Source organism: Neoarius graeffei, chromosome 19, assembly GCF_027579695.1.
Source record: "Neoarius graeffei isolate fNeoGra1 chromosome 19, fNeoGra1.pri, whole genome shotgun sequence".
Taxonomy (NCBI): Eukaryota; Metazoa; Chordata; class Actinopteri; order Siluriformes; family Ariidae; genus Neoarius; species Neoarius graeffei.
In genome coordinates this window covers 27,327,088-27,341,469 of record NC_083587.1, presented here as the reverse complement: position 1 = coordinate 27,341,469, position 14,382 = coordinate 27,327,088, and the positions used below count along the sequence as shown (strand labels likewise).

General features: G+C 41.9%; 1 protein-coding gene across 1 annotated transcript in view; it reads right to left on the bottom strand.

Moving 5' to 3' along the window:
* The window catches only part of LOC132867592 (contactin-associated protein-like 2), a 274,602-nt gene that overhangs the window by 95,634 nt on the left and 164,586 nt on the right, over window positions 1–14,382 (bottom strand). The window lies entirely within an intron of this gene.

The window sequence follows — 14,382 nt, the reverse complement described above, 5'->3', positions numbered from 1 at the left end:
ACAATTTTAACCGATGAAAGACATCCATTATTTTATACTTTTGAGCTGCTGCCATCAGGCAGCAGATTTCGATACCCCGCTATTTTTAAAAACAGGACGAAGCAATCTTTTATCCCACAAGCCATTAGCCTTTTTAACAAATATGTGAAACAAAAATATAGATCTTAATTTGCATCCCCCTGTTCAGCTGGCCTGAGCAGGTATGCTATTTTTATAGTTTTACCATTTATTTTTTTACCACCTTTGCAGCTTTGTACAGCTCTTATGCTATGGGAATGCTATGGACAAACTGGGATTGTTGACTGATTGTTGATGGCTGACATCTGTCCAATGTCTTGTCATGTATTGGGATAAATGTGGTGTCTTGGGTATATGTGTAGCAACAAAATGGGGTTTGTGAGTGTTTGCTTGTTTTGCTTGTTTGTTTTTTTTTTCCCATGTCTAACATTTCATTTTCTGAAGGAAATTTCCCCCATGGGGGACAATAAAGTTTTACTGCTACTACTACTACTACTACTGCAAGATTGCAGTACCTACACATTATCCTAAAAGAACAAGCTCTTGGCTACTAAACTGTTCTTGGCATAGCATGGCTTATAAACCTTAGAAGGCTCTAAATCCCCCAAACTTCCTATTTAGAACAACAAATTCTCCATTAACAACAAACATGTATCTATGCATTCACAAAGGCTGATAAAATTAAAATATCAAATCTTCAAAAAAACTTATATATATATATAAAACAGCTGCCTTTAGCAGCTTCTTGACAGTATAGGCCTCACCTCCATCGATGAACCTGGGGGGAGGAGGAATCTTGGAGGGAGGGAAGAAAGGACTGGAGACCAGGGGTCTCAGTTGAGAGACTTGGAAGGAAGGGTGAACACGATGCATAGACCTAGGTAACATCAGCCTGACACTAGTGGGGTTAATAACTTTGGAAATGGGAAAAGGACCAACAAACCTGGGTGCCAGCTTATGGGAGGGGGGTTGAAGGGGAAGGTTGGCAGTGGATAACATAACCCTTTGTCCAGGACGATAGACTGGGGCTGGTGTGCGGAGTCAGTCCACCTTCCTCTTACATAACTAGGCGGCGGCCACTAAGCAGTGGGCGAGAAGGATAGGTTCAGCGGCGTCTTGCTGAGAGTCAGGTGAGAACTGTCTGGAGAGGGCATCTGGCTTGTTATTCTTGGAGCCCGGTCTGAAGGAAAGCATACAGTTAAAGCATGAAAAGAATAAGGACCACCTGGCTTGGTGTGAGTTGGTTAGCAGATTTGATGTATTCAAGATTCTTATAGTCAGTCCATATGATAAAAGGGGTCTCAGTCTCCCCTAACCAATATCTCCACTCCTCCAGGGCCAACTTGATGGCCAACAGTTCCCGATCACCTATGCTATAGTTGCGCTCAGCTGGAGTCAAGCGGTGTGAGAAAAACACACAGGGGTGCATCTTGTCATCCTTAGATGATCTCTAGGACAGGACTGCCCAACTTCTGTGTCAGAGGCATCCACCTCCAGCAAGAACTGAGCTGTAGGGTCTGGGATCCTAAGGACAGGTGCAGTGGAAAACTTGGTCTTGAGGGATGTGAGTGCATTCTCAGCATGGTTGTTCCAGAGAAGGGGGCATTTGGAGGATGTGAGTTCTGTAAGAGGGGCAACAATGGAGCTATAATTCCTGATAAACCGTTGATAAAAATTAACAAACCCCAAGAAGCATTGCAGCTCCCTGCAAGAGGAAGGAATGGGCCAGCCCAAGACTGCCTTGACCTTGTCCGGGTCCACTTGGACCTTACCTGGGGAGATGATGAAACCCAGAAATGAGATTCTGTGCTTATGGAACTCACACTTCTCAGCCTTATCAAAAAGTTGGTTTTCTAATAGCTGCTGCAGAACCTGTCTGACCAGTGAGTTTCAAGTGTGGGAGAAAAGATCAACATGTCATCAAAGTATATGAAGAAGAACTGGTTGATGAAATCTTGTAAGACGTCATTGACCAGTGCTTGGAAGACAGCTGGTCTGTTAGTGAGCCCAAATGGTAAGACCAAGTATTCGCAGTGCCCAGTGGGTGTATTGAAGGCTGTCTTCCACTCATCCCCCTCCCTAATGTGTTGATGGGCATTGTGGAGATCCGGCTTGGAGAAAAACTGGGCCCCTTGCAGCAGCTCAAAGGGCCATGGACCTGAGAGGTAGCAGGTAGCAGTTCTTAATGGTGATCTCATTTAAGCCTTGATAGTCAATGCATGGCCTGAGAGACTTGTCCTTCTTGACCATGAAAAAGAAACCTGCTCCCCCCAGAAATGATGAGGGATGAATGATGCCAGCCACAAGAGACTCTGATATATGCTTGTCCATGGCCTCTTTCTTTAATAAATGCAACCCCTAAGGGGAGTAGTACCAGGAAGCAGATCAATAGCACAATCGCAAGGTCAATGAGGAGGGAGAGAGGTGGCCCAGGCCTTACTGAACACCTGACTAAAGTCCCAGTATTCCACAGGGACGTCGGAAAGGTCGATGGACTCATCAGGACTGGAGACTTGGAGGGTGAAGGGAGTCTTGGCAGAGGACAGGCAGGTGGCCAAGCAGCAGGTGCTCCAAGAAAGAACTCTACCATTACTCCAATTCAGACGGGGATTATGCAGGCATAACCAAGGAAGAGCAAGAACAATAGACTCATGAGAGTTATTCATGGTGAAGAAAGAAATAGATTCCACATGGTTCCCAGAGACCTTACTGTAAGAGTGAGCGGCTCTGTGATGTGGGGAACAGGACTGAATTTAGTGCTGTTGAGTTCCCTGGTGACTAGAGGGTAGTCTAACTTTCTTAGACTGACCCCCAGCTCCTCTGCAAAGGAGGTTCTGATGAATCTTTGGCCTGCCCCAGAGTCAATGAGCGCCTTGACCGGGTAACACCTGTTCTGAAAGATGATCTTAGTGGGAAGCACCGGCCTCTCAGCAGGGGAAAACTGTGTCAGTACACCCACCCGTGTCCCTTCTGCTACTGGTGGGCAGGCCCTTTTTACAGGCAATGAGAAATGAAATGTCCCAGTTTGCCACAGTAAAAGCAGGACCTGGTCTCATGGCAGTGCCTTCTCTCCTCAGGGGTGACCCAGGTTCTGCCTAACTGCATAGGCTCCAGTTCAGGTGAAGCAGCAGCCTCAGACGAGGAAGCAGCGACCTTCAGTTCAAACCTGACACTCCTTCTCAGGTTCTGTTGGTGTAACTGGGTATCCACCCAACCAGCTAGGTCCACAAGACCATCCAGAGTCTTGGGGAGGTTGTGAGTGATGATCTCATCCAATACAGAGTTGTTTGGTCTATGAAAAAAATGTCATACAGGGCACTGGCATTCCAGTCCACAGCTGCAGCCAAGGTACGAAACTCAATGGCATAGTCATAAACTGGCCAGCTGCTTTGCTTGAGCCCCATTAGTCACCTGGCTGATTCCTTGCCATTGGGTGACTGGTCAAAAACCTTTTGCATCTCTTCAGAGAATTCCTTGTAACTCAAACATCAGGGGGCTCCAGCATCCCAAACTGCTGTTCCCCACTCCTGAGCCCTTCCAGTCAGAATCGTGATAACATAGGCAACTCAAGAGCTCTCAGAAGGGAAAGCAGAGGCCTGGAGTTCCATCAAAAAGGAGCAGTGGGAAAGTAATGAGCGGCAGGTCCCAGGCTCCCCATCATAAAGACACGGGGCAGGCAGGTGTGGCTCTCGGTGGGGTTGTGGAGCCAAAATGACTGTTGGAACAATGGGTGAGCTGACTGGTGCAGGTGCTGGTTGACTGGAGATTGCATTCTGAAGGCTTTCCATCTGAGAGGAGAGTTTCTGCAATGTGTCTGTGATAGCCGTCATGCTCTATTGGACAGCCGCAATATCCTGCTGATAGTAACCCAGAATAGAGCCTTGTTTGGTGAGTGTTGCTCTGACTGTTTTTAAGTCTGCTGGGTCCATTCCTCCTAGGCTGGATTGTTCTGTTATGGGCCAAATGACTGTAGGTGCTGACTAGACCCAAAAGCAGACTCACGTGCATGGGAGTGGAGTAGAAAATGTTTTTAAAATCCAGAACAGAAAATTAGGGAAATGGGAGCTAGCACAAAACAGGAAGAGTGGAAGTCCCAGACAAGTGTGGAAGCAGGGAAAAAAGCCACCAAGTCCTGAATGCAGCCCCGCAGTGGGAAAAAGAGCTCACAGTGCAAAACAAAAGTAAAGAGACCAGAGCACTCCCATGGCATGAGAAATACACTTGCAGTCCCAAAGTAGAAACAGGAAAAGTAATCCAAAAAGGTGGAGTGGAGTAATCCCAAAGTGCACAGCAAAGTAACAGAGTCCGAAGGAAAACTGGGGGAAAAAATATAGGAAAAATAACATAGCGTGAGGTGAAGACAATCCCACGCTGAGAGAATCTCCAAGTAGTAGAATATAGAGCCATAGATGAGCTGATGAAAGACAGGTGTGCTGGCTGCAGCATGGGGGAGACTCAGAGAAAACCAGGGAGTGGAGTAAAAGACTGGATCAGGACCTAGACGTTCCCGCCTGGCTTGTGACACTAGCAACTAATAAACTAGCAACACAATGCAATGTACCAGGGTTCTTACTTTAATTAAGTGATTAAGCCCTGAGCCCCTTATGGTGCATATAATAAAGACCTTCAGTAGCTGGATCAGGGAAAAGTTGGCCTGTCATGTTTTATTCCTTACATCTTACACAGCCTCTACACCCTCCACTGCAATTCCTTTATAATTACTGCTCACTGCTAAAGTTAATTATGCAAGACAGGTATATTATATTCCTTGGTTATTGATCTCATTTAATTTGCCAAATGGCAAATTGAAAGTGAGAATTCTTCTCAGGAAATATTGATTGCCATACATGTGTCTTCATTAAATATTATGAAATCATCATTTGTTTATCTTCAATTTCTCAGCCATCAATGGAAATTCATTAGCTCAAAATGACTTCAGCACAATAAATCTGCAGTTGTTAGAAATACTGTATAATACATTTCTCACATTTCTGTTTCAGTAGAGTAATAAATCTTTAGTGTCACCTTTGTATGGGCAAATGAACTGATGTAAAACTCTTTAAGCTGCTCTTAATTGTCTTTTGTTGGAATGTAATGGTGGGCATCAACTGTAACCAAAACACTGGTCATTATGTTTAAGTAGAATAATACGAGAGTATCGTCTTCATCAATCCTAACACACTTTTCCCTGAGCAGCAGCAGCCTATAGAAGGGAATTGCTTTAGCACTGCTGGAAACTGTTAATCACTTAGAAATTAAAATGTTGCCACAGGCTTTTTTTTTCTTCACTGTAGCTAGCAGTATCATGCCTGTATAAACTGTGGGCTACCACAATACTTTGAACTTTACACAATTAGCTTAAGTGAGTACTATTTGACATAGTATTTGATATTACTGTATATTTGGGACACATGTTGCTAAATTTTTATTAATGACAATCTATATTGAAGAGTAGCTATTACAAGTAGTGACAATACTAGCTTAACATTTTAATAATGTGGCAGTTACCTGTTACCTATCTTCTTCGCGCTTGCTGGTACATAAGGCCTCCACAGATTTCCTCCATTCAATTCTGTTTGCAGCAGTCACCCGTGCCTCATTCCATGATCTCCATCCTGCTTCCTTTCGCTCTCTTTCTACTGTATGCCACCATGTTGTCTTTGGTCGACCTTTTTTCTTTTTTTTCCCTCCAGTGCCCATGTCAACACTACGTTCATGATGTTACTCCTTTCTTGCCTCAGGATGTGGCCAATCATTTTGAACAGCTTCAGTTTAGTTCCTCTTGATATGTTGTTGGATCTCCAGGTCTTTTTTAGCTTCACAAATGCACCTCTGGCTTTGGATAGATGATTCTTTAAATCTTTCATACCACCTCCTTCTTTGTAGACTGTATCTCCCAGGTAGGTAAATTCCTCGACATCTTCAATATCTTGTCGATCGATGGTTAACTTGTCCTCGTTGCTTGAATTGATTCTCATCTTTGTCTTGCTTGTGTTGATCTTCAGCCCTACTTGCCTAGCTTCTATGTTCAGTTTATCTACCTTGTCTTGCATCTGTTGTTTGGTGGAAGACAGCAGCACAATATCATCTGCAAAGTCTAGATCATTGAGCTTGGAAGTAAATTTCCATCTGATGTCTTTTCCTCCATTCCCAACCGTTCTTCTCATCACCCAGTCCAGTGTGATCAAAAACAAAAATCCGGACATATTGCAACCTTGCTTTACTCTGGTGGTAATGTTGAACCATTCACATGCTTCCCCTTGATCTTCAAGTGTGCACTGGAAGCCGTCATAGAATAACTTGACCATTCTCACAATTTTCTCTGGTATCCCATATTTCCTCATGATTATCCACAAACCGTCATGATGGATCGAATCGAATGCTTTCTCGAAGTCTATGAAGCCTAGATATAATATTTCTTACCATTCATTCACTTGCTCAATGATGTTTCTTAACACAAAGACCTGATCTGTTGTTCCTCTTCCTCTTCTATATCCCATCTGCTCCATTCTCAACCTCTTGTCCACTCTGTTCCACACTCAATCGATCATTATTCTGCCACGTATTTTACCTACAACAGATAGTAGAGTTATTCCTCTAGAGTTCTTGCATTCCTTGAGATTACCTTTCTTCGTTAATTTAATGATTAATCCTTTCTTCCACTTGGTTGGAATCTTCTCGTGCCTCCAGACTTTCATCATCAACTTGTGGATTTTCTTCGCAGAGAATTCTGCACTTGCTTTCAATAACTCAGCCGTAATGGAGTCAATCCCTGCTGATTTTCCATTATTCAGTCTTGCTATGGCCACTCTCACTTCACCGATTGTTGGTTCGTTAGTTGATATCTCCTCAATTGTGTCAGCAAATTCAAAACCATTCTGTTCATCGATAGCTATGGGATTTGCTGGTGCTTCTCTATTTAGTACTTCCCTGAAATGCTCTGTCCATCTTGCTTGTACATCTTCCTTGCCACTTAGAAGCTTCCCATCTTTGTCCAGGACAGCACCAGTTCTCCTCGGTCTCTCATTACAAATAATCTTCGTTAGTCCATAGAGTGTTCTCATATGTTGGTTCCTTGCAGCTTCCTCTGCCTGGTTCGCGATATCATCCATCCATTTCCTTTTATCTGCTCTTATACTTTTCTTCACCTCCCTTTTTGTGTCCATATACTTCCTTCTCAGTTGTGTTTTAACTCTTTCCGAACGAGTTCCCAGTATCATCTTGTTAATATCCTCCCTTTCTTCTATAAGCCTCCATGATAGTTCACTGATCCATGGTTTCTTCTTTTTCCGGGGTTTCCCAAAAACTGCCTCCACTGCTTCTGTATATGCTTTTTCCATCACATTGTAGTCTTGCTCTATGTCTTCTCCTTCAGCCTGTTCCATTCTTTTCTCTTCCAGTATCTCGTACCTGCTCTTTAGCGTGATAGTAAAGGCCTTCCTCGTGTCTTTTTGTCTTTCAGTTTTGCAGTTTCATACCTTATTCTCCAGCTACCTTTTCCCTTCATTTGGTTTCTTAGTCTTAGCTTGACTTTCATACACACAAGGTAGTGAACACTTCCAATATCAGCTGCCCTAAATACTCGTGTGTCTTTTACTGAATTCCTGAACCTTCTGCTAATGAGAATATGTCTGGTTTTTGGTTGCTCCATCCAGTGATGTCCACATTGCCCTGTGTATCGTTTTGTGGGGGAAAAGGATTCCAGTTATCACTAGCTCATTCATATCGCAGATATCACATAACCTTCTGCCATTATCATTCCGCTGTCCCAAGCCATTCTTGCCCATCACACTCTCGTAATTCTGATTGCTGTCACCGACCTTCGTGTTCATGTCCCCAGTGACAATCAGCATGTTGTGTGTGTTGCATCCATTCAGCACGTCCTGCAGCCTTGTATAGAATTTGTTCTTTACCTGGTCTTCAGTATCTTCCATGAGTGCATAAATGCACACTAACGTCAGTTTAATGTGATTAGAATAAAACTGTGCTTTAACTATTCTGTCACTGATTGGGCTCCAATCCATCAGGGCTCTTGCGGCATTCTTCAGCATCAGCATACCTACCCCTTCCCTGTGAATGTTGTCTTCTCTTCCAGAGTATACTATTGTCTCACCCTCTGGGAGCTGTATCTTCCCTTGTCCAGTCCAATGAGTCTCACTGATGCCTATGTCTATGCCTCTCTTAGTCAACTCTTTTGCTGTTTGTGCAACATTTCCACATTGGTACAGTGTTCTTACGTTCCAATTTCCAATCCTGGTTATGTTCTTCGGGTGTAGAAGTGGTCTATTCGGCCGAAGGGTACCCTTCTGGCTTTGGCCCTCCTGAGTCATGGGCTCTCTGTTATTAGGATGAGTGGTCACTGTGCACCCGAAATTTAATGGATTTCCTCTGTTTCTGGTTTTTGTAATATGCTGATTTTTATGGGAGTGGGTTATCAGCCCTCTGCCCAACCCCCAACCTGGAGGACCAGGGGATCACTCTTCATCTGGTCCCTACCCTTCAACCTGATCGGCATGGCTGTCCCTACCAGGAGTCTTACAACTCCAGCCGACACAGCTCTAGGGGTCACTGGAACACGCAAGTCATACCACCACTACAAGGTGGCGATCCCTGCAGTATGGAATGTGGCAGTAGTTGAACTATTTTCCAAATAATGTACCTTTTCATCATTGTTCTCTGCTTTTTTTCACCAAGTAGCATACACCACAAATGAACAACATTAGTACTTTGCTGTGGATAGAACAGTGGTGCAGTGGTTAACACTGTCATCTCACAACAGCAAGAAGGTTCTGGCTTCAAACCTGCTCCTCAACCAGGGCCTTTCTATGCAGAGTTTGCATGTTCTGTCCATGTTTGCATGGGTTTCCTTTCTAAATTGCCCATAGATTTCAAGTTGAGTGTGAATGGTTGCTTGTCTCGGTGTTAACACTGCAATAGTTTGGTGTTCTGCCCCAGTATAATAATTAACAATATTAAACGTATTGTTGTGCATGTGGGAGTAAATGATGTTTTCAGAGAACAGCTGTTTGTCCAAGAGGATTTCAGAAAACTTTTTTCTGAGCTCTATAAGACTGGAATTCAATCTTTTATCAGTGGCCCACTCCCAGCGAGAGGAAGTTTTGCTTTTTCTCGATTCTTCAGTCTTAACACCTGGCTTGGAAAAACTTGTTCTTCATTTGGTATGAACTTCATAGACAATTTTAACCTTTTCTGGAATCGCAGAGAATTTTACAAGCCAAATAGCACTGAACTCAGTTGGATTGGAGCCAAAGTCTTAGCAGACCATTACAAACTTGCAATCTTTTCTCAGCCAGCACCGAGGAAAACAGTTGATAAGATGTCGCAGACTGACATAGTTACAAAGCCTAAACAATCATCTTTGCAAGTCGTCATCAAGGACACACAAACATCTGACTTGCAAGACTCCCAACATTCAAGGACAGACGACTCCACTTCTCCTCGGATGGATTTCCCAAATAGCATGAAAAAATTGCTCGCAATGGCTACACTCTCTTTTTCCAGCCCAAATCTGTCACGACAAGCAGTGTACCCAGTTCGCCCAGGACTTTCAGCTGGCTACAAATCTTTTTCACCATCCAAAAGATACATGTCATCTCCAACCCTTTCACCCTCAAACCAAATGGAACATTTAGAAAGTCTTGTTTGATGTACTCTGGGTCCCTGTAAATGGGTGTAGTGTTGAAAACCAGCTAGGACCCAATGTGCCTATGCCATCCAGCTCTATTCCTGTGTTGATAAGAAACAGAACACATAGAGCACATTTAACCCTGGGGGTGAACCAATCTAATCTCCTTCCTGTTTTAAAACAAAATCAGAGTGCAAAAGCAGATACTACTTCTAGACTTTCTGTAAAGCTAGCTCTTCTGAATGTTAGATCACTTTTAAACAAGTCATTTTTAATTAATGATCTTATTTGCAAACACAATCTTGATTTTTTGCTTCTAACTGAAACCTGGCTGGATCAAGCAAATAGTGCTTCCACCCTTATTGAAGTAGCTCCCCCAAATTTTAATTTTTTGAATGTTACCCGACAAGGGAAAGGTGGAGGGATCTCAAATATATTCAAAGTCTCTTTTCAATGTAAACAATCCTCACTTGGTGATTTTATGTCCTTTGAACACTTATGTGCACTTGTTACATGCTCTCCTAACATATTATTATTAACTATTTATAGGCCTCCGAGACATTCAGCCAAAGTCTTTCTTGAAGAGTTTGGTGAACTGTTATCAGTCATTTGCTTAGAGTTTGATTGTCTTATTATATCTGGGGATTTTAACTTGCATGTAGATAATACTGATAACATTTATGCCAAAGAACTACTTGCAATTATCGACAACTTCAACCTAGTACAACATGTACAGGGGCCGACCCACTCTCGTGGTCATACTCTTGACCTCGTCATCACAAAGGGTCTTACTGTTTCTAATACTGTTGTTGACCTGGCCTTATCCGATCATTTCTGTGTTTTCTTTGATGTTTCTATGTCTCCTCACATTCAGAATAGCTCAACGACTATAGGTAGGAGAGTCATAAAAGACAACATGTGCTCTCTTTGAGCAAGCTCTCTTGCAGAAATCAACCAAAATGTCAGACTCTGTAGATGATTTACTGGAATTTTTTAATTTAAATATGACCCAAATTATGGATGATATTGCTCCATTCAAAATCAAAAGAGTCAATGATAAGCAGAAAGCACCATGGAAGCAGTACCCAGCTGTTAAACTGCTAAAGAGAGAATGTAGAAAGACTGAAAGAAAATGGCGCAAATCTAAACTTCACATTCATTATCAAATTCATAAGGAGATGCTTTGTAATTATAATTATGAAATTCGTAAAGCAAGACAGTCTTTCTTCTCCAACATCATCAGCAGGAATATGAACAATGCCCGTGTGCTATTTTCAGCAGTAGAGAAGCTAACTAATCCCCCACCACAATTAGCACCTGAACTTCTCTCAGTTAATAAATGCAATGAGTTTGCATCCTTTTTCAAAGGTAAAATGATAAAATACGGTAGAATATTCCTCATATCTCAGTTGCAAAAAATTGAAAAACTGCAATCACCAATGACACAGATAGATAACTTCAACACAATGTCAGAATTTTGTTTAATTGATTATGAGACTCTTGAAAAAACTGTATAAAATCTCAGTTCCTCAACATCTGAATTGGACATTCTGCCCACCAACTTTTTTAGGTCTGTTCTTCATCTTATAATTACAGATGTGCTTCAAATTATAAATACATCCCTGGAGACTGGCGTTGTTCCTGTGTCCCTAAAAAAAGCCGTTGTAAAGCCCCTTCTTAAAAAAATCATCTGGATCCTTCAGTATTAAATAACTACAGGCCAATATCAAATTTACCATTCATCGGGAAAATCCTTGAAAAAATTGTCTTCAATCAATTAACTGCCTTCTTGATAGCAAACAGCCGTTTTGATAATTTTCAGTCAGGATTTCGTGCCAATCATAGCACTGAAACAGCGCTGATTAAAGTTATAAATGACATGCGTCTTAATACTGATGCAGGCAAAACATCGGTCCTGGTATTACTGGACCTCAGTGCAGCTTTTGATACTATTGATCACAACATACTGCTATATTGACTTGAACACTGGGTTGGATTGACTGGTAAAGTTATCAATTGGTTAAATTCATACTTAAAAGATAAAAGCTTCTCTGTTACCCTGGGAAATTGTTCCTCAACGTCAATGTCCTTGACCTGTGGTGTCCCCCAGGGATCGATTCTTGGACCATTACTTTTCAACCTTTATATGCTCCCACTTGGGCAAATTCTCATCTCATCTCATCTCATCTCATCTCATTATCTCTAGCCACTTTATCCTTCTGCAGGGTCGCAGGCAAGCTGGAGCCTATCCCAGCTGACTACGGGCGAAAGGCGGGGTACACCCTGGACAAGTCGCCAGGTCATCACAGGGCTGACACATAGACACAGACAACCATTCACACTCACATTCACACCTATGGTCAATTTAGAGTCACCAGTTAACCTAACCTGCATGTCTTTGGACTGTGGGGGAAACCGGAGCACCCAGAGGAAACCCACGCGGACACGGGGAGAACATGCAAACTCCACACAGAAAGGCCCTCGCCGGCCCCGGGGCTCGAACCCAGGACCTTCTTGCTGTGAGGCGACAGCGCTAACCACTACACCACCGTCTTGGGCAAATTATCAATAAAAATTCAATTTTGTATCACTGCTATGCAGATGACACCCAAATTTATTTCGCTCTATCACCTAATGATTATGCCCCCCTTGAATGTCTCTACCAGTGTATCGATCAAATCAATAGCTGGATGTCACAAAATTTTCTTCAGCTGAACACAGATAAAACAGAAGTAATTCTATTTGGAAAAAAAGATGAAAGACTCAAGATTACCACTATTCTTGACACAAAAGGGATGAAAACTAAAGAAATGGTTAAAAATCTTGGTGTTTTCATTGACAGCGAGCTAAACTTTGATAGTCACATGAAAGCAATCACTAAAACGGCATTTTATCACCTAAAAAACATTTCCAAACTAAGAGGACTTATGTCAAAAAATGATCTGGAAAAACTAATACATGCCTTCATCTCTAGTAGGGTTGATTACTGCAATGGCCTTTTCACAGGCCTGCCAAAAAAGACCATCAAACGACTTCAGCTGGTTCAAAATGCAGCGGCTAGGGTTCTCACACGAACTAAAAGAACAGAGCACATTACTCCAATTCTAAGGTCCCTTCACTGGCTTCCAGTAAGCTACAGAATTGACTTTAAAGTATTGCTGCTGGTGTACAAATCTCTAAATGGTACAGGGCCCAATTACCTCTCTGATATGTTGCAGCGGCCTAACCCAATCAGATCTACCAGATCAAAACAGAAAAATTTATTATTAAAACCAGTTGTTAAAACAAAGTATGGTGAAGCAGCTTTTAGCTACTATGCAGTACAGCTATGGAACCAACTGCCAGAGGACATTAAAAATGCTCCTGCTGTTGGCAGTTTTAAATCTAGGTTAAAGACCAAGCTGTTTTCAGATGCTTTCTGTTAAATAATTAATATTGTCTTCTTTTTTTATAATATTTACTTTCTCTGCATGTTTTAAATTTACTTTAATTTTAACTTTATTCTATTTTATTCTTTATTCTATTCTGCTGGTTTCTTTTTTTTCTCCTCCCATTTCTACTTTATTTTATTATTTTATTTCTACTATTGTTTAATTCTTATTATTTTCTTTTAATTCTTTTAATTAATTGTTTTAGAATAAAAATAAAATTATTTTATGTAATTTTATTTCTCTATTGTTTACTGTTTTTGTTTTTACTTCTGTAAAGCACATTGAACTGCCATTGTGTATGAAATGTGCTATATAAATAAACTTGCCTTGCCTTGCCCAGAATGTACCCTGCCTCTTTCCCAAAGTTGACTGGGATTGGCTTCAGCTTCTCCCTCAACCCTGACAGATAAGTGGATAAGATGATTGATGGATGGATGGATGGATGGATTGTACTTTGTTGGTACAAAGCCATTAGGGTGGCATGGTGGTGCAGTGGTTAGCACTGTTGCCTCACAGCAAGAAGGTTCTGGGTTCGGACCTCATGGCTGATGAAGGGCCTCTCTGTGTGGAGTTTGCATGTTCTCACCATGTCTGCATGGGTTTCCTCCAGGTGCTCTGGTTTCCCCCACGGTCCGAAGACATGCTACTCTAAATTGTCCATTGACGAAAATTGGAGAGGGATGGGCTCTGCCAAGTTTAAAATTCCCAAGACACATCAGTGATGGACTGCTAAAATGTCATTGCCTGTTAAAATGGCCCTTGCTGGCTATGGGGGGAAAGAAGAAGATGATGAAGCCACTGTTGGCAATAATATGTAGTGATATTTGTGTAAAATCCTGTAATATTACTCTACCTTGTCAGTTCTTTGGTTTCTGTCAGTTCCGTATCCTTCAGCTTGTAAACAAATGCTTGTGTACGGCTGTCTATGAGGGGAGCTCGAAGTGCAATTTGTATTTACAGCAGTGGTATAAAAGTGAATTACAATTTGCAACTGTAGGGGGAGCCCAGGAGCAAAAATAACCAATTATTGTATAAAGTTGCTTGAATTACCTTATTCCTGATTCCCTTGCATTTTTACGTATGGGCTTCATAGGCACTGTAACTCAAAATGTAATAAGAAACTTGAAGAACACTTATTATGTACATTCTCCTGCATGATTTCTGATAGTCAGAATGTGTTCACGTTAATAATTTATCTCAAACCAAGTCACAGGTTTGTTTTTTTCCACAGGAAAAAGTGAAGTGAAGGCAATACTAATACTTGTCAAACAGGTAAATGTAATCACA